This window comes from Ornithorhynchus anatinus, chromosome X1 (genome assembly GCF_004115215.2).
Source record: "Ornithorhynchus anatinus isolate Pmale09 chromosome X1, mOrnAna1.pri.v4, whole genome shotgun sequence".
NCBI lineage: Eukaryota > Metazoa > Chordata > Mammalia > Monotremata > Ornithorhynchidae > Ornithorhynchus > Ornithorhynchus anatinus.
Window position 1 is genome coordinate 63,643,364 of NC_041749.1, and position 20,730 is coordinate 63,664,093.

General features: G+C 44.5%; 1 long non-coding RNA gene across 1 annotated transcript in view; it reads left to right on the forward strand.

Moving 5' to 3' along the window:
• Nucleotides 1–20,293, forward strand: part of LOC120638053 — a 49,621-nt gene extending 29,328 nt beyond the window's left edge. The window contains exon 2 of the long non-coding RNA XR_005659510.1: nucleotides 20,099–20,293. This is a non-coding gene — a long non-coding RNA (uncharacterized LOC120638053). The remainder of the gene's footprint in view (nucleotides 1–20,098) is intronic.
• The last annotated feature ends 437 nt before the right edge of the window (nucleotides 20,294–20,730 follow it).

Here is a 20,730-nt window from a genome sequence, read left to right on the forward strand (position 1 = left end):
CTGGCTGGAGTTTCTAATCCCAGATTTTCCTTGGATTGCCCTAAATAAAGAGTGGCTAACTGTGGTCCTAGTTTGGGGTTATGCAACATGAAGCAAGAGCTACTGAGTCTAATCATTTTGAGAAAGGGGGAAATTCTGAGTGTATTTTCAGGAAGAAGGTTTTTTTTTTCTTTTAAGGCTATACTGATATGGATCTGATAGTAGAAAGTGGGAATGACCTTGAAGGAAGATAGTATGGAGCCAGTGCAAATCCTGACAAGTAAATACAATTTTAACAGCCTATTTGGAAGACTGAATTTTATCACCTACTAAAAAAAATCACCATAAAATAATTCATTAGATGCCACATTATGTCCCACAGATGATAATAATAGGCAGGTATTAGGCAGCACAGTGGTCCCTGTGTGAGATGGTGACCTTCCAGGTGTGTCCCAGAAACTTGGGTACGAATCCATTAGATTTCATTATGCATGTGTCACATGCTCCCACATGGACTTGATCATACTTGGGGTCAAACCTGGAACTCTTCTACCCATGATGAAAATGTCAGAAGTGGTGCGGGAATACTACCTTCCACTTACCTCTCTCACTCGCTTAGTTTTGCATAGAGGCAGAGGGGAAGGGTGCCCAGAGGCCATTCCTCACATCGTCGGTGAACCTCTGAGCAAAAATGATTGGGAAAGATCAAAAATAATTGGGAAAGATGGGTCGCCTCAATTAGATGTGACATTTGAGGTAAGTCACTTCATTTCTCTGTGCCTGAGTTATCTTATCTGTAAAATGGGGATTAAAACTGTGAGCCTCATGTAGGACGGGGACTGTGTCCAATCCAACTTGATTAGCTTATACCTACCCAACACTGAGTACAGTGCCTGGAACATAGTAAGTGCTTAACAAATATCTTTTTTTAAAGTGTTATAATTAGTATGAGGAAGCACAGAAATGTAGAAACCACAAAATGTACTTTTGTTGAACTATGGATGGGTGGAAAGAAACAACAGAATCTCTACTATAAACCTCATGAGGCCAATTAGGCACTAGAGAGATTAATTATACAATTAGTATAATTATCTCTAGACTACAAGCTCATTATGAACAGGGAACAGGTCCACTAATTCTGTTGCACTGTACTCTCCCAAAGTGCTTAATACAGTGTTTTGCGCATAGTAGGCAATCAATAAATACCATTGATCAATGGATTGAATTAGCTCCACCACTTGTTTACTGTGTGACCACAGGCAGGTTGCTTAACTTCTCTGTGCCTCATTATCTCACCTCATCTGTAAAATGGGGAATTAAGCCTGTGAGCCCCATGTGGGACATGAACTGTGTCCAACCTGATTAGCTTGTATCTACCCCAGTGCTTAGTCTTGTGCCTGGCACATAGGAAAGGTGTAACAAATACCATAGAAAATAAAAAATGAAAAAAGTTAGAGGTTGCTTTCACTGCCAATGGCATGAAAATGAATTTGTTGAATTGAATGCTTCCCCTGTAGTGATTGAGGTGCTGCTGGAGAAATAAATAACAAGAAAATCAAGCTTCATATTCAAGTGGTAAAGTCCTTGATAGTCAAACACAATTAGAAGCATGGGCAGGCATCAAGTGAATGTGAGAAAAAGTTCTTCCACTCCACATATATTTTCCTCCCCTACTTTTCTGTCAATGCCTGATTATTTATTGAGCATCTACTGTGCTCTAATCTTTCTTCCTATTAACAGAGGAAACAGAATTTTAGTTTTCTTAAGAAAGAAATTTATGTCTATATGCCACCATTTTAAAGTTTATCTGTCATTACTGTCTCAGTGTCACTCCTTGTTTTTCTCACTTCCTCTTCACACATCCATTATTCACTACCCACAGTTGTGTGGAAGAGAGTGAGAAGATGCACAGAGCAGCAGCCACATAAAGGAAGATGTAGTGCTCTCCAAGCTTTTAACTTTGCTAGACCCCCAGATGGCTGACAGGGTACAATTTGGAAAATGCTACACTAAAAAATCAAATCAAAATTTATGCAACTATTCCCATTATAAATTAAGTAGCAGTAATCTGTTAGATCTGCATAGAAAGTATAGCAGCAGACCTAGTTCCTATCACTTCCTCAGAATCCTGGGTTTCATCTCCCAGGCACATGATTTGTTCAACTGAATTGTTTACAAATATATCATCATTGGTTCAATTATTCATTCATGCATTCATTCATATTTATTAAGCACTTACTGTGTGCAGAGCATTGTACTAAGCATTTGGGAGAGCACAATATAACAATAAACAGACACATTCCCTGCCCAAACAAGCTTACATTCCATTATTGATATTACCCAATACCTTGCCCTAACACTAACCTTCTAATCCTTACCCTCTTCCTAATTTTATAACACCAACTCTAACCAACATTTTCTACTTTAGCCTGATCATAATTCTAGCTCTATTGAGCTTTTTTTTAGTTGTTGATCATTGATTTTGTTTTTTGCAAATGTCAGCCATTACAACTTGTCAATGACTACATTTTAGTCACTAATTTTTAGTGTTTTGTCACTCCACTCCACTTACCCTTTTAAGGTCTTCACTAGTAAGAAGAATTGGCAAGTGCCACTGATTGGAGGCATGACATCTAAATTTCACAGTTAAGGATCAGAAACCAAGAATTGGATTTTCCCCCTTGTGCAAATGTGTATGACTTTAAAGGAATGGAAGAGGTTTCACATTGGGTACAAGAAATCAAAAACAATAAGTGCCCCTCAATTGTACAAGTAATAAGTCTTTTATGAAGACTTGTGTTTTTCTGCTTGCAGCGTAGATATTATCAAGAAAATTAGTCAGAGCAAGCATGTTTCTATTTACTTTGGACCCTGTACACTTCATTTAAATATCAAAAGCACCATAATTCATGCTGCTTAATGTTATTTTCTTTCTCTTGCCCTGTGTCTGTTTAGCATAGCTAACGGAGTCATTATACTCGTTATCAAATTACAGAAAAAAGTAACCTTCAAATTATGCCTATTAAGATTTTTTTATGACTGGATAATTTATCTAAAAACACAAGCCAGATTCTTTTGGTATTCAGTTACACAATCGAATGAGGCCATCCTGTAGGATGGAAAAGCAAAGCAGATTTTGAGTTCATTCCAAATTATTTAAACAGTTCTTTAACTAAATGCCACTTTAAAGCACATAGTTTAGGTAATATTTGGAATTTCTCCTGAATGATTAAGAAATAACCAACATTTCCTATGCACATGCCATCAAGGGTGAGCCATTTACTATTTCAGGATGTCAAACTTCTTGGAAGACAAATACTAGAGAAATAGAATTGGAAATTTTGAAGGGAAGATAAATAAATCCTTCTGGCCTATCCTGGTATATTTACTTCCATTTAATGTAAACCTCAGTGATTCCAAGTACAGTATTTCACGACTGCTCTGAGTGATTGTCTTGGCGAAATCTGGTAGTTCACTCCAATCTTTTGTGAGCCTTAGTGTTAAGGAAATCTTTTTGCTTTAAATTTGCTTCACACTCAGCACACTCTCCTGCTTAATGGCACCCCATAAAACACCTCTTTATTTTTAAAAACTATGTGGATTACTCTCACTCCATTGAGCATTATTCTATAAAGCTAAAATACATTCATGGTGTAGGAACCAGAAATGAAGAATCTTAGTGGAGAAATGTGTAACTTCCTTGGGTCTGCACTCACATTTCTCTCAACTCTTCTAGGGGAGATACTATATCACCATGAAAAAGAAAAAAAAATTTGAATAGGCAAGGAATATAACCAAATGAGATTGAGCTAAGGGAAACTTAGAATATCGAAAAATATTCCTAGAAAGCAGAAAATGGAAATAACCTTTATTGCTTAATTTAGAATCATGAAAAATGTCCCTCATTGCAACTTGATACAAGAAGCTGGATACTATTTTTCTGATTAAATGTGCAATTCTTGCTGTAGACTCATTTGTTGATTTTTATTTTAAGCTATTTTACTAATCTTTTTCTTTGCCTATATTCCACAACTCTGCATATTTAAGCTGAAAGCTTAAAATCAAGTTGATGTGGTGTGTGATTTCATCCTCAACTACGTTTCTTCCTCTGCCTTCCAGACTACTTAGAGATCTATTTTAGCCATTGCATCTCCAATAAAGTTGTAGGTAGAGGAGTCTGGAGGCTGATTCCATTGGGACTTCCCTTAATATTTTTCCCAGATGGACTTACTGCTTCACAAAAGAACTCTTTGTCTTAAGATTTTAACCAGCTCTTTATCTAGGCTAGTATCCAGCACCACAGAAATAAAATGCCAGTGCTATTTAATCAATGTTTTATTTCTGGCTTCTATTTCAATAGGAGGAATGAAACTGATTTAGAAGCAGCTGCTGATATAATTTTTTTGCCTATTTTAAGTCAGCAAATGTCAAATGTGAATCTCAATATTTTCCCTACTAAATTATCCCAGCCCAAATCAAGAAAGGTGTTATTCATTTGCTGAAAAACAACATATACTGGGGAGGAAAATTAACAGGCTTATAATACCCATAATAGGATATATAGTCTGGCTCAGGACACTGGTTCACAAAAATAGTTCTGCATTTTGGACTGTGAGCCCATTTTGGAGCAGGGATTGTCTCTATCTGCTTTGCTCTGCACACAGTAAGCGCTCAATAAATATGATTGAATGAATGAATATTCAGTGCAATCAGTTGAGAGTGTCACTCTCATTTTGAGCAGAAAACATGTCTTTGTTATGGTGATGCTAAAAGCATCCACCCCAGGAAAAGAACAAAAGTCTTAGTGACCAGTCTACATCTTTCCTTAACTTCTAAAAAATATGTATTTATAAACCAAATGTAAAAATAACTTTATGACAAGGATCTTTTTTCATACGTGTAGATTTGAAATTTGATCAACACTTGAGAATTACCACCCATTCTCCCGTAGCATGGGTTTTTACTGCATCTTTTGACTAGGACCTGGTTAGAGAATTAGGAGACGTTCTTTCAACAACATGAGTCTGGATATAACATGCTAGATATAACATGCTGGATATAACACAGGAGTGACTTGTGTGCATGTGTGTGGTGTCACAATGGGTAGTACTACAATGCAAGTTTTTCTTAATAAATGATTTTGCAAGAACGCAGTCCCACATTTTAGCATGTATTTTCTAAAGAAATGTCATTCCTATTTTCAGGTTTCTCTTTGATCCTCCAAGAGGTACATTTTATTAAATATGAACAACAGGAAAATGTCAGAGTTTATACTAATGAAAGACTGCTGTATTATAAAGATTATTTATATATACATATATAATGTTAGTATTGGATTTTATAAAATTGAAATTCTAGTATGGTATAGTTAAGGTAGGAAGTTTTATTTCCATATTTGTCAAAGTGTGGCAATTCCTCTTCATTCATCTCTGCTTTTTCCAGTTGGCTTTTCCTGATTAATTTCTCATCTCCCTTCTTATATCCCAAGTAACTGCCACTTCAGCACTTCCATGTCACTTACGCATCTCCTTTTTCCCTATATGTATGTTCATACATTTATATTGATTTTTAATATAATAGTAATAGTAATTTAATAGTAATTGTTAAATAGTGACTAAGCACAGGGTAGAAACAAGGTAATCATATTGGACATAGGCCCTGTCCCATAAAAGGCTCACAGTGTAATTAGGAGGGAGAAAAGGTATTGAATCCCCATTTTGCATATGAGGAAACTGAGGCCCAGAGAAATTAAGAGATTTGCTCAAGGTCATACAACAGATAAATGGCAGACATAGTATTACAACCCAGGTCCTCTGACTCCCAGGCCTATGCTCTTTCCACTAAGCCTGTTCTTCTACCTGTAATTTATATTAATAATTTTAGTATTGTTAAGCACTTACTATTTGCCAAGCACTGCTCTGAGCACTGGGGTGGATACAAGCAAATTGGGTTGGCCACAGTCCCTGTCCCATGTGGGGCTAACACTATCAATCCCCATTTTACAGATTAGGTAACTGAGACCCAGAGAAGTGAAGTGACTTGCCCAACATCACACAGCAGACAAGTGGAGAATCTGGGATTAGAATCCATAACCTTCTGACTCCCAGGACTGTGCTCTATCCACTATGCCATGCTGCTTCTCATTTTAGGATCTTTCTTCCCTGCTGAATTGTAAATTCCTTGAGGGCAAGGATCATGCCTACTAATTCCATTGTACTCTTCATTCATTCATTCAATCACATTTATTGAGCGCTTACTGTGTGCAAAACATTGTACTAAGCACTTGGAAGAGTACAATACAACAATAAGCAGAGACATTCCCTGCCCATAATGAGCTTACAGTGTAGAGGACGAGCTTCCAAGTACTTACTATGGTACTTTGCAGACAGTAGATGCAGCTGTGGTGACTGCTTTTTTATCAGTGGTTTCCTCTCCCCCATCCCCCTTTATCGACTTGGCATTCGGGAGTTCCTCCCCCTCCCCCATCCCTCACCCCCAACGGTCTGGCCACCTACTTCATCACGAAAATTAACACAATCAGGTCTGAGCTCCCCAAAGTCACCCCTCCCCCTTCTGCTTCCCCCCACCTCCCAACCCTCTCCCCTACTTTCCCATCCTTCCCTGTGGTATCCTCAGAGGAGAGCTCCTCCCTCCTCGCAAGTGCCACCCACTCCACCTGTCCTTCTCACCCCATTCCCGCTCACCTTATAAAAACCATCGCCCCTTCCTTCCTCCCCTCCTTAACTTCTATCTTCAACCGCTCACTCACAAATGGCTTCTTCCCCTCTGCCTTCAAACATGCCCATGTCTCCCCCATCCTAAAAAAACCCGCTCTTTACCCCACTTCCCCTTCCAGTTATTGCCCTATCTCCCTACTACCCTTCCTTTCCAAGCTCCTAGAACAAGTCATCTACACGTGCTGCCTTGAATTCCTCAACTCCAACTCTCTTCTGGACCCCCTCCAATCAGGCTTCCGTCGCCTCCACTCTACCGAGACTGCTCTCTCAAAGGTCACCCATGACCTCCTCCTTGCCAAATCCAATGGCTCCTACTCCATCCTAATCCTCCTCGACCTCTCAGCTGCCTTGGACACTGTCAACCATCCCCTTCTCCTCCACACCTTATTTCACCTTTGCTTCACGGACTCCGTCCTCTCCTGGTTCTTCTCATCTTTCTGACCGCTCATTCTCGATCTCCTTCACAGGCTCCTCCTCCCCCTCCCATCCTCTAACTGTTGGGGTTCCTCAAGGGTCAGTTCTTGGCCCTCTTCTGTTCTCCATCTACACTCACTCCCTTGGTGAACTCATTCGCTCCCACAGCTTCAACTATAATCTCTATGCCAATGACACCCAAATCTACATCTCCTCCCCTGTTCTCTCCCTCTCCCTTCAGGCTCGTATCTCCTCCTGCCTCCAGGATGTCTCCAGGTGGATGTCTGCCCGCCACCTAAAACTCAACATGTTCAAAATTGAGCTCCTTATCTTCCCTCCCAAACCCTGTCCTCTTCCTGACTTCCCTGTCACTGTGGATGGTACGACCATCCTTCCTGTCTCTCAAGCCCGCAACCTTGGTGGAAGCAGCGTGGCTCAGTGGAAAGAGCCCGGGCTCGGGAGTCAGGGGTCATGGGTTCGAATCCCGGCTCTGCCACCTGTCAGCTGTGTGACTGTGGGCAAGTCACTTAACTTCTCCGTGCCTCAGTTACCTCATCTGTAAAATGGGGATTAACTGTGAGCCTCACGTGGGACAACCTGATTACCCTGTATCTACCCCAGCACTTAGAACAGTGCTCTTCACATAGTAAGCGCTTAACAAATACCAACATTATTATTATTATCCTTGACTCAGCTCTCTCATTCACCCCACACATGCAATCTGTCACCAATGCCTGCCAGTCTCACCTTTACAATATCACCAAGATCCAACCATTCCTCTCCATCCTAACAGCAATCGTGCTTGTACAAGCTCTCATAATATCCCGGCTGGATTATTGTGTCAGCCTTCTCTCTGATCTCCCTTCCTCCTGTCTCTCCCCGCTCCAGTCTATTCTTCATTCTGCTGTCTGGATCATCTTCCTGCAGAAACACTCTGGGCATGTCACTCCCCTCCTTAAAAACCTCCAGTGGTTGCCCATCAACCTCTGCACGAAACAAAAACTTCTCATTCTGGGCTTCAAGGCTCTCCATCACCTTTCCCCCTCCTACCTCACTGCCCTTCTCTCTTTCTACTGCCCACCCCACATGCTTCACTCCTCTGCCACTCACCTCCTCACCGTCCCCTGTTCACGCCTATTCCGCCGTCGACTCCTGGCCCACGTCCTCCCGCGGTCCTGAAATGCCCTCCCTCCTCACCTCTGCCAAACTAACTCTCTTCCCCACTTCAAAGCCCTACTGAGAGCTCAACTCCTCCAAGAGGCCTTCCCAGACTGAGCTTCCCCTTTTCCCTCTGCTCCCTCTCTGCTCCCCCCTGCCCTCTGCTCCTTTCCCCTTCCCCCCTTCACCTCCCCTCAGCTAAGCCCTCTTTCCATCTGCTCCTCCCCCTCTTATCTATCCCCTCCCCTCAGCACTGTGCTCATTTATATATATTTTTATTACCCTATTTATTTTGTTAATGAGGTGTACATCTCCTCGATTCTATTTATCGTGTTTATGTTGTTTTGTTTTTGCCCATCTGTCTCCCCCGATTAGACTGTAAGCCCGTCACTGGGCAGGGATTGTCTCTATCTGTTGCCGAATTGTATATTCCAAGCACTTAATACAGTGCTCTGCACATAGTAAGCGCTCAATAAATAGTACTGAATGAATGAATGAATAAATACTATTGATTGAATTAGAACTCATTAGAGCACTATTATTGCAGATTACTTGTTTTGTTTTGTTTTGTTGTCTGTCTCCCCCGTTTAGTCTGTGAGCCCGTTGTTGGGCAGGGATTGTCTCTATCTGTTGCCAATTGTACATTCCAAGCGCTTAGTGCAGTGCTCTGCATATAGTAAATGCTTAATAATTACGATTGAATGAATGAACGAATAACTGTGGTTCTTTAATCATAGCTCTTGGAGTGTTGTTATATGTACCATGTGGAACTAGAAAAGAGAGAGTGGTACAGAAAATTGATTTATAAAGCTCATGTTTCCCATGACTGTTCCGTCTCTGCCACCTCTCCCTCCCCTACTCCTGCCACCTTATCGTCTGGGTCAGTTGTCACATAGCCAGGCACCTCCACTGCAGGCCCTGGGATTCAGTCCTCGCCCCCAGCTCAATGGACTTGTGAAACTGGAGGGAGCATGATGCCACTGGCCGGCCCTGAGCAGGCTTGAGGCAGCCACCAGTCCAGAACCTTGCCAAGCTGCTGCTGCCACCAGGAAAAGAGCAAAGGGAGAAAGGACGAGGAACACAAGAAGAGGAACATTTGATGGAAGAAAAGCAAAAGGTCAAAGAATGAAGGAACTCAAAAATAGCCTGCTGATCAAAAGACCAAAGGCAAGAAGAAGCCAGAAGTCTAGTTGGAACTGGTGTTTCAGAGCCCTGCTCCAAGGAGGAAAAACAAGACCAACCCAGAAAAGCTATGAAAGCCATCTTCAAAGGACCTACCTCTTACCCATGCCCCTTCACTGATACTTCTCCTCATACCCTTACAACTGCTCCTGCTTCATCTCTCTCTGTCTTTGTTATTACATGAATTATGTTATTCCTGAACCTCCGGACATACGGAACCCTCTCATGAGCTGCTGTGGCTGAGAGTTGGCCATGCCTTCATTTTACCTCTGCCTGCCATCCGGCCTGGATGGCATAGTGGGGAACACAGAGCAGGTGTGGCAGTTGGACATGCTGGGGACCAAGACCCATCTTTTTGCCTATCAACAGCTGCCTGCCTTCATATCAACTCAGCCATTGGTTTGCTCCTGAACACTGGCCTCTTTGCTCTCGGGGACCCAGGGGCCTGCATTCAAATTCAGAGGTTGGTCAACAGAACCACTAGATTAAGCAGTTATTGCTGCTGACAACCTTACCTGACAATCTTAACTTCTCTGATCTCACAATGTCCCCTCAATCCCCACCCCCAGTGAGCCCATCCCTGTCCTTCCTTTGCAGAACCCCCCTTTTTACCCCTCCATCCAACCCCGCCCTAAACCTCATGCTGTCCCCACCCTCCATTTTCCCATAACAGTATCAGTCAAGTGCAACCTGTGGAATCCCAACTCCATCACGGTAAACTTCCCTTCATCCTTGAGCTGTTCCTGACTGCTCCTTCTCCTCCTCTCCATCACTGAAATCTGCACAAATGATGCCCTCAGTACCACCCTCTCAACTCAACTCCCTCACTCCCCCGTCCCTCTGCCAATCTCACACCTTCAAACCACAACCCTGGATCGTCTCCAGAGTAAGTTTTCTCCACTCCTGTGTTCAAGTTGTGGAGTGTTGCTAGCAGAAACCTAGACATCATGGCCTAGAGGAAAGAGCACGTGCCTGAGAATCAGAGGCCCTCAATTCTAGCCACACCTCCACCACTTGTCTGCTGTGTGACCTTGGCAAAATCACTAGGCGTCCCTCTGCCTCAGTATCCTCATCTGTAAAATGGGGATTAAGACTGTGAGCCCCATGTGGGAAATGAACTGTGTCCAATCTGATTACCTTGTATTTATGCCAGAGCTTAGTACAGTGCCTGGCACATAGTAAGTGCTTAAAAAATACCATGAAAAAAGAAAATCAGGCTGACCTAATCCATCTGAACTTCATTCTCACCTGCTTTAATTCTTTACTCTCCTCCACCTGGCAACAGTACTCTCTATCTTAATAATAATAATAATGTTGGTATTTGTTAAGCGCTTACTATGTGCAGAGCACTGTTCTAAGCGCTGGGGTAGATACAGGATAATCAGGTTATCCCATGTGAGGCTCACAATCTTAATCCCCATTTTACAGATGAGGTAACTGAGGCACAGAGAAGTTAAGTGACTTGCTCACAGTCACACAGCTGATGAGTGGCAGAGCCAGGATTCGAACCCATGACCTCTGACTCCCAAGCCTGGGCTCTTTCCACTGAGCCACGCTGCTTCTCTAATTCTCTACTTCTAATTCTAATTCTAATTCTAATTCTCTAATCTTCATTGACTCTTGTACCCATTTCCTGCACCAGCTATTCCAAATGTTTAACTCTCATCTCAAAGCCCCTGTTCCCCCACACTGCCTATCTCTTTCCCCTAATAATCTGGCCATGTATTTTATTGAATAAATTTAAACCATCAAGTCTGATGTCCCTAATATAGCCCCTGCTCTTCTCCAGTCGTGCCCTCCTCCTGCTCCCTCTTCGACTCTGCAATTTTTCCCAGCAGTATCTCAAGATCTTCTGCCTCCTTCCAAAATATACCCACTCCATCTGCACCTCTGATCCCATCCCTTCACACCTATCAAAACACTTGCTACCTCCTTTCTTCCCTCCCTGACCCCCATCTTCAATTGTTCACTTTTCAATGGCTTCTTTCCCATTGCTTTCAAACATGCCCATGTGTCCCCTATCATTAAAAAAACCCTCCCTTGACCCCATGACTCTCTCCAGTTATCATCCTATCTCTCATCTACTTGAGTGAGTTGTCTATACCTGCTTCCTCCACTTCCTCTCCCCCAATTCTTTCCTTGACCCCCAGCAAATATCTGGCTTCTGCTCCCTTCACTCAACAGAAACTGCCCTCTTTAAGGACATCAGTGATCTTCTTGACAATTCCAACAGCCTCTACTCCATCCTAATCCTCCTCAACCTCTCATCTGCCTTCCACATTGTGGACCACCCCTTCTACTGGAAACACTGTCTAACCTTAGCATCACTGAAACTGTCTTCTCCTGGTTCTCCTCCTGTCTCTCTAGCTGCTCCTTTTCAGTTTCATTTGCAGACTCCATCTCTGCCTTCCACACTCTAAAAGTGGGAGTTCCTCAAGACTCAGTTCTGGGCCCCCTTCTATTTTCCATCTAAATGCACTCCCTTGGAGAACTCATTCACTCCCATGCCTTCAACTACCATCTCTATGTGGATAATTCCAAAGTCTACCTCTCCAGCACTGACCTCTCTCCTTCTCTGCAGTCTTCCATTTCTTCCATCCTTCAGGACATCTCTACTTGGATGCCCCGCTGATACCTCAAACTAAACATGTCCTAAACAGAACTCCTTATCTTCCCACCCAAAACTTATCACCCTGTCTTTCCCATTACTGCAGACAACACACTATCCTCTCTGTCTCTCAAGCCCATAACCAACTCTCTCATTCAACTCACATAGTCAATCTGTAACTAAATCCTGTCTATTCTACCTTCACAGCATCACTAAAATCCACCCTATCCTCTCCACCCACATTACTATGCTGACTCAACATTTATCTCCTGTCATTCCTCTCCATCCAAGCTACTATGCTGATCCAAGCACTTATATCCTGCCTTGAATACAGAAACAACCTCCTCACTGACCTCCCTGCCCTCTGTCTCTCCCCATTCCAGTTCATATTTCACTCTGCTGCTAGGATCATTTTTCTAAAAATCCATTTAGTTCATGTCTTCCTCACTTAAAAACTCCAGTGGTTTCTCACCCTCCATCACATCAAGCAGAAACTCCTTGCCCTCATGTTTAGAGGACTCAATCAGGTCACCCTCACTTACATTACTTCATCAATCATTGGTATTTATTGAGTACTTACTATGTGCAGAGCACTGTACTAAGTGGTTAGGAGAGTACAGTACAGCAGAGTTGGTAGATACATTCTCTGCTCACAATGAGCTTACAGTCTAGAGGGGGAGAGGCACTAATATCAATCAGTCATTTTTATTGAGCTCTCTACTAAGTGCTTGGGGAGTGCAGTATATAACAATATAACAGGACACGTTCCATTTCCACCAAATAAATAATTTTTAATGTATAATTTATAAATTTTGTTAATGGTATTTATAGAGCACTTACTATGTGCTTAACCTTGCTGATTTTCTAATAAAAACCAAGCTGCTCACTTTGCTCCTCTAACACCAACATACTCACTATACCTTGATCTCATCTATCATGCTGCCAACCCTTTGCCCACATCCTCCCTCTGCTCTGGAACTCCCTCCCTCTTTATAAACAACAGACCTCTGCTCTCTCCACCTTCAAAACCTTATTAAAATCACATCTCTTTCAAGAGGCCTTCCCTAACTAGGATCTTTTCCCTTACTCCCTCCCCATTCTGCATCACCCATGCAATGGAATCTGTATCCTTTAAGCACTTGATATTCACCTGCCACCCACAGCCTCACAGCACTTGTGAACATACCCTCATTTTATTTTAATATTGGTCTCCCACTGAAGACTGTTCGCTCCTTGTGGGTGTGGTGAGACCAGAACAAGCTATTTTGTTAGCGACTCTTTGTGATCCCAAGAACAACGAAATCAGTAATATAGCAAAATGATACAGTATGATACACTATTGTATTGTATCATACTTTATCATGTTGCTATATTACCGATTTCGTTTGTTACTGTTTATTGTTGTCAGTGCTGCCACCCACCTCTCTGGCCTCACCATGTCCCTCCTCCACCCTCCTCCTGCCCGCCCCTTCCTATCCTCCCCTTGCCCTTCCTCTCTCTCACTCAGCTATTTCCTGCTCTCTCCTCTGCCTCCTCCCCCCCTCCCCTCCCCCGCCCTAGAACCCCACTTTACCAGCACTACCCCTCTTCCCCCTCCCCCTACTCTCCCCCCCACCAAACCCCCTCCTCACCCCCTGCCCCCTTTCCTCTTCCCCACCCACACCCCATCCCAGTCCATTGGTCCCACCGCTACACCTCATCCCCCTCTCCCCATCCAGGACCCCGCCACCTTCTTCCCATCCAAACCCTCCCCTCCCCCCACTCTCCTCTCCATTCCCCCCTTGAACCCACAGCTACTTTCAAGTGTGGCCTCTGGAACCCCCGCTCCATTACAAGTAAACTACCTTTCGTCGATGACCTTTTCCTTTCCCGCTCTCTCCTCCTCCTCGCCTATTCGGAAATGTGGCTCACACCCGAAGATATGGTCTCCGCCGCTGCCCTCTCCAGCGGAGGCCTCTCCTTCTCCCACTCCCCCAGACTCACCAGAAAGGGAGGAGGTGTCGGCTTCCTCCTCTCACCCCGTTGCCGCTTCCGCACTATCCCTCCTCCCCCCTCCCTCTCCTTCCCCTCCTTCGAAGCCCATGTCATTCGCCTCTACCACCCCTTCCAGACACTTGTCGCTGTCATCTACCGCCCTCCTGGTCCCACCTCCGACTTCTTCAACTACCTAGACCCCTTTCTCACCTTCCTTCTCTCCTTCTCTCTGCCCACTCTGATCCTCGGAGACTTGAACATCCATATGGATGTACCCGATGACTCCTCTGCCGCCCGCCTGCTATCCCTCCTCGACTCTGCCGACCTCCTGCTCCACCATACCGCGCCCACTCACCGACTCGGTCACACCCTCGATCTCGTCATCTCCTACCGCTGCACTATCTCCTCCCTCACCAACTCTGAAATCCCTCTCTCTGACCATAATCTTCTCACTTGCCTCATCTCTCACACTCCCTCCCCGTGCAAATCTTTGCTACTGCCCCACAGAGACCTCCACTCTCTTGATCCCATCCATCTTTCCAAAAGCATCTCTCCTCACCTTGCCGCCCTGTCCTCGCTTCCCACTCTCGATGATCAGGTCTCCGCTCTCAACTCCACCCTCTCTACTCATCTCAACTCTCTCATCTCCCTTTCCCTCCGCCGCTCTCGCTCCACTAACCCACAGCCCTGGATCACCTCCTCTGTCCGCCTCCTACGCTCCTATGCTCGAGCTGCTGAGCGCTGCTGGTGAAAATCCAAGCACCAAGCCGACCTCACACACTTCAAATTTGTCCTTTCCTGCCTTAAGTCTGCCCTCTCCTCTGCCAGGAAAAACTTCTTCTCCTCCCTCATCGACACCAATGCCCATCACCCCCGCCAATTGTTCCGGACCTTTAACTCTCTCCTTAGGCTCCCTGTTCCTCCCCCTCCTCCATCTCTCACCCCCAATGATCTGGCCACCTATTTCCTCACGAAAATCAACACAATCAGGTCTGAGCTCCCCAAACTCCCCTCTGCCTCTCCCCTCCCCGCCACCAAGCCTCTCCCCTACTTTCCCATCCTTCCCTGCAGTATCCTCAGAGGAGATCTCCTCCCTCCTCGCAAGTGCCACCCCCTCCACCTGCGCCTTGGACCCCATTCCCTCTCACCTCATTAAAACCATCACCCCTGCCCTCCTCCCTGCCTTAACTTCTATTTTTAACCACTCAATCTCCAATGGCTCTTTCCCCTACAAACATGCCCACATCTCCCCCATCCTAAAAATCCCGCTCTCGACCCCACTTCCCCGTCCAGTTATCGCCCTATCTCCCTACTACCCTTCCTTTCCAAGATCCTAGAACGAGTCGTCTACAATCGATGCTTAGAATTCCTTAACTCCCATTCTCTCCTGGACCCCCTCCAATCTGGCTTCCATCCCCTCCACTCTACCGAGACTGCTCTCTAAGGTCACCCATGACCTCCTTCTTGCCAAATCCAATGGCTCCTACTCCATTCTAATCCTCCTTGACCTCTCTGCTGCCTTTCACACTGTCGACCATCCCCTCCTCCTCCATACCTTATCTCACCTTGGCTTCACGGACTCCGTTCTCTCCTGGTTCTCCTCTTACCTCTCTGGCCGGTCATTCTCGGTCTCCTTCGCAGGCGCCTCCTCCCCCTCCCATCCTTTAACTGTTGGAGTTCCTCGAGGGTCAGTTCTTGGCCCTCTTCTGTTCTCCATTTACACTCACTCCCTCGGTGAAGTCATTCGCTCTCACGGCTTTGACTACCATCTCTACGCAGATGACACGCAGATCTACATCTCTGCCCCTGTCCTCTCCCCCTCCCTTCAGGCTTGCATCTCCTCCTGCCTCCAGGATGTCTCCACCTGGATGTCGGCCCACCACCTAAAACTCGACATGAGCAAGACTGAGCTCCTCATCTTCCCTCCGAAGCCCGGTCCTCTCCCAGACTTCCCTATCACCGTGGATGGCACGACCATCCTTCCCGTCTCTCAGGCCCGCAATCTCGGTGTCATCTTTGACTCGTCTCTCTCGTTCACCCCACACATCCTATCCGTTACCGAGACCTGCCGGTTTCACCTTTACAATATCGCCAAGATCTGCCCTTTCCTCTCCACCCAAACGGCTACCTTACTGCTACAGGCCCTTGTTATATCCCGGCCAGACTACTGTGTCAGCCTTCTCTCTGATCTCCCTTCCTCCTCTCTTGCCCTGCTCCAGTCTATTCTTCACTCCGCTGCCTGGCTCATCTTCCTGTAGAAACCATCTGGGCATGTAACTCTCCTTCTTAAACACCTCCAGTGGTTGCCTATCAACCTCCGCTCCAAACAAAAACTCCTCACTCTAGGCTTCAAGGCTCTCCATCACCTTGCCCCTTCCTACCTCTCCTCCCTCCTCTCTTTCTACTGCCCACCCCGCATGCTCCGCTCCTCTGCCGCCCACCTCCTCACCGTCCCTCGGTCTCGCCTATTCCGTCGTCGACCCCTGGGCCACGTCCTCCCGCGGTCCTGGAATGCCCTCCCTCCTCACCTCCGCCAAAGTAATTCTCTTCCCCTCTTCAAAACCCTACTTAAAACTCACCTCCTCCAAGAGGCCTTCCCAGACTGAGCTCCCCCTCTCCCTCTACTCCCTCTACCACCCCCCCTTCACCTCTCCTCAGCTTAACCCTCTTTTCCCCCCATTTCCCTCTGCTCCTCCCCCTCTCCCTTCCCATCCCCTCAGCACTGTACTCGTCTGCTCAACTGTATATATTTTCATTACCCTATTTATTTTGTTAATGAAATGTACATCGCCTTGATTCTATTTAGTTGCCATTGTTTTTATGAGATGTTCTTCCTTTGACTCTATTTATTGCCATTGTTCTTGTCTGTCTGTCTCCCCTGATAAGCCCGGCAAGCCCATCAAATGGCAGGGACTGTCTCTATCTGTTGTCGACTTGTTCATTCCAAGCGCTTAGTATATTGCTCTGCACGTAGTAAGCGCTCAGTAAATACTATTGAATGAATGAACAACAATGAAGAGAGACTTTGTGAAGGAATGGATGGGCTCTGCTTGAGGGAAGGTGATTGCTGGCCTGTGGGGGTGGAGAATGGAGGGAGGCGTAGCCTTCTCTCCCTGTTCTACGTAGTAACAGGCCTGGGCCAATCAATGACTGCATGTAGAGCCACAGCTGCAACACCTAAGGCAGGTAAAAGGAGGTTGCTTTGACTTGCTGGGGTTCATGCAAAAGCAGTAAGGGAGGGGGAGGGGGACCTGGAGGCAATACGGAGGCATGCTGTGATGCAGAGAGAAGGAAGCATTGGGGCAGCAGAAGAGCAGCACTTGGAGGCAGAAAGAAGAAGCATTGGCAGAAAGGGCTCCTTTGACCACAGAGTGGTATTGGATCTTTGGGTGGTGGAGTGAGCGTATGTATGTGTCACTCCCTTGCATGTTGGTAAAACTAAGTAAGAAACTTTTCACAGTAACCTTGGTGATCAGAAGTGTGGTTTGATTTCTACTCCGTGTCCCTGAGGCTCCCCCGGTCCACTAAGATCCTGGTTGGTATGAACCAGGGCCCATGACAGTGGGTAAGCAACATGTCTACCAATCTGTTGTACTTTACTCTCCCTAGCGCTAAGTACTGTGCTGTGCCCAAAGTAAGCACTCAAATACCACTGATTGATTTTCCATGAAACTGGAATTTTGAGGAGTTTCTTCATGGCTCAGCCTGGCTTTACAGACAAGTTAGAGCAACAACCTTTAATTAATCAGTTTGATAACTAACATTGCCATTAGTGGATCAAAGAGCTTCATTTGTGGGTGTGAAGGTGTACTGAATAGTTTAGATTAAGTGTCTATTCAAAACTATGCTAATTCTATTTCTGAAGAATAAGGAAAGAAAGTGGGAGGAAGTGGCAGGATGGCATAGCTAAACTCGATATTTCTAAATGAACATTTGGCATTTTTTTCTCTGAGGTAATTCGGCTCAAAATAGAATCTGTAATAGAGCATGATTTAGATTGTCACCGAAATACAATGCAACAATGCAACAACCCTAACATCTGTCAAGCAACATTTTCTTATGTTAGGCCAACACCATGTTATAACCCATGAGCGCTGCTTTTTTCTCCATGGAAGTAAAAGAAAATAAAAATACAAAACAATTTGCATTTACTTCACTGAAACAGAATGTAAACTAAAAGGAATCTTTGATGTTACATGAACAGATGTTGGGTCCAAGATCTCCCATGGCAAACTACTAAATAAAAAGTGACTAAACCACAGGAAGTCAAGGAGACCACAAATATCCACCACTCCAGAGATGGCCCAGAACTGCTGTTGACAAAAATGTAACTATCTGATACATAGCCCACCCTATTGTATACTAGCTCTGAATTGGGATTTCATTTTAACTGAAGTTGTTGGTACAATGAAAACTCAAATAACCAGAATACCCAGGGCCAAGAAATGTTCCAAGTCATTAATATTCTAGATAACTGGACTTTTTTGTTGAGTCTCAAACCTCCAATAAGTCAGGATTGACGTGCTAAGGCTTTGGATTATGTTCTATGTTAGAAAAAGTAATTTGCTATGTGGTCACTACTATGACTTTTAGGAGCAAGTACACTCCCAAAGCTGGCCAAATCTTCACCAGAAAGCTCAAGCCCAATATTTGTTTTAGTCCAATATACAGTTATAAATGCTACAATTGATTTGCCTGCAGCTCTGTTGTAGAAATTAGAAATATGTGTTTTGCTCATTATTAAAACTGGAATTCCATTTTCTGTATGGGACCTGATGATGTAGCAGAATTTACTTTCTGAATTTGTACCATTTTATTGGGCTGCTGACTTTTCTCATATATTCCAAAAGCATTTCACCTCCCACAGCCAATATAGTAAAATTAGAAACGTACAGTTATTTGAAAAGGATGTAAGAATCCACTCGCATTTCTTCTGGAGAAAAAATAAAAAGTAAGCCTTAAGCCATAATTAGATCTTGTACAACTTAGTCTTTTTAATGACTGATTTCCTACTTAGAGTTCGTAAACTTTGAAATCAGAGTTCAGAATGGAAATGGGGGCTGTGTTCATTAGGTATTGCTAATGAGGCCCTTAAATGCCTAGGCTTTTTCTGATATGGTTGCTTCAAAACTAATCTTTTACTTCTTTCCTGACTTTGGGAGAAAGGGATCAAACAATTTGCTTTCTTTGTTCAGTTCTTTTTGACAAATACTATGAGTGATATGAAGAGGAAAGTTAATGGATATTTGAAAAAAGAGTACCAGCACCCCTAGCTCTTGAATTTTTCTTTCTATTTCAAGGTATTAGATTCAAGACACCACAGGGCTTAAAACTCTTATATGAGATTTTCCCAGGGCGGTGGGAGGAGATAGAGTCAATCAACATATGCTATGGGGGTCTGGAACAATCCAGTAACCATGCCATTGTGATGCAGTGATTACCCCAATTCAGGTGTGTGGTAAATCCAGACCCATTTCCACATCACTGTCATTCCTGTAGCCCACCCCAGCCTAGGGTGGGCTTTGTGTGTCAGTAGGCACAATTGCTTAGGGGCAGGGAAGATGAAAAGCTGAGCCATCACTCAAATCCAAGTGGTCTGCAGGGGAAGTATGGGGTCTCCTTGCCTTTCTCAGCAGGAAATCCAGTCCTGGTTCTAGCAGGGTCTTTGACCAGTGACTGTATTCTTTGACCAGTGACTACTAGCTGGGGGCAGAGACAGTCCTGTGCTGCTGCCATGTCCACAAACTCTTCTGGCATGGGTGGGCCTGGGTTCATGCTGGTACTTCAGGCTGGTCCTGGGGTTGGGGCAGACCTCTCCCAGATACTACCACTGCTGCTGCCTGCCTCCCTTGCTCCAAAGCTGAACCAACCCCTAGTGGGAATCTAATTTTCAATCAATCGATAGCACTCACTGAGCTCCTTAGTGCAGAGCTCTTGTAGTAAGTGCTTAGGAGCAAAAACCATTCATCCAGTTTAAAATGATCTTTCTCCTGTCTGGCACATATATAGTAGGGGATACATTTATATCCAGTATTTTTCTTTTCAGGCTCCAGCCTACCTTTGTTGCAGCTTGGAAGTGGTGCCTGTGTTACCTGGGAGGGAAAAACAAGAGTTCTGGCAGCACTGGAGAGAATCACCAATAAGAAAAGATTTGAAGTGATATTGACTCTACTACCTAACAAATACCCATTTATCACTGAAACGTGGCCCTGAAACAACTAATAAAGTCAATTGCTTTAAATTCTTAGCTTTTAATTTGTAGCTAATAAGCAATAAACAGAAGTAAATAGTTTTATCCTTGAAATAAGCTTTAGTTTGAACAACTGACAATAGATGTCAGAAATTCTATGAAATGAATTAATACTAATTTACCATGTTCTCATTAGCATTCCTGAACCTCCAGAGTCTGGAGAGAAGGGGTTTACTTTGAGCCTGCTCCTCCAAGGGTCTAGGGTTATGGAGACACCTAAGATCCCATTTATGAGCTTGTAGTAAACTCGGGGGAGCCCCCCTCCCAGTTGGTACTCATGATTAGAAATTGAATGCACGTGTTCCCTGTCTCTTCTGCAGCCCTGGAATACCGATAGAAAGCTGGATTATTTTAGGTACTACTCCCTCCCAGATGCTGGGTCTGATTGGATCCCAATCTAAACACAGTCTACAGTTACCTTATTGTAG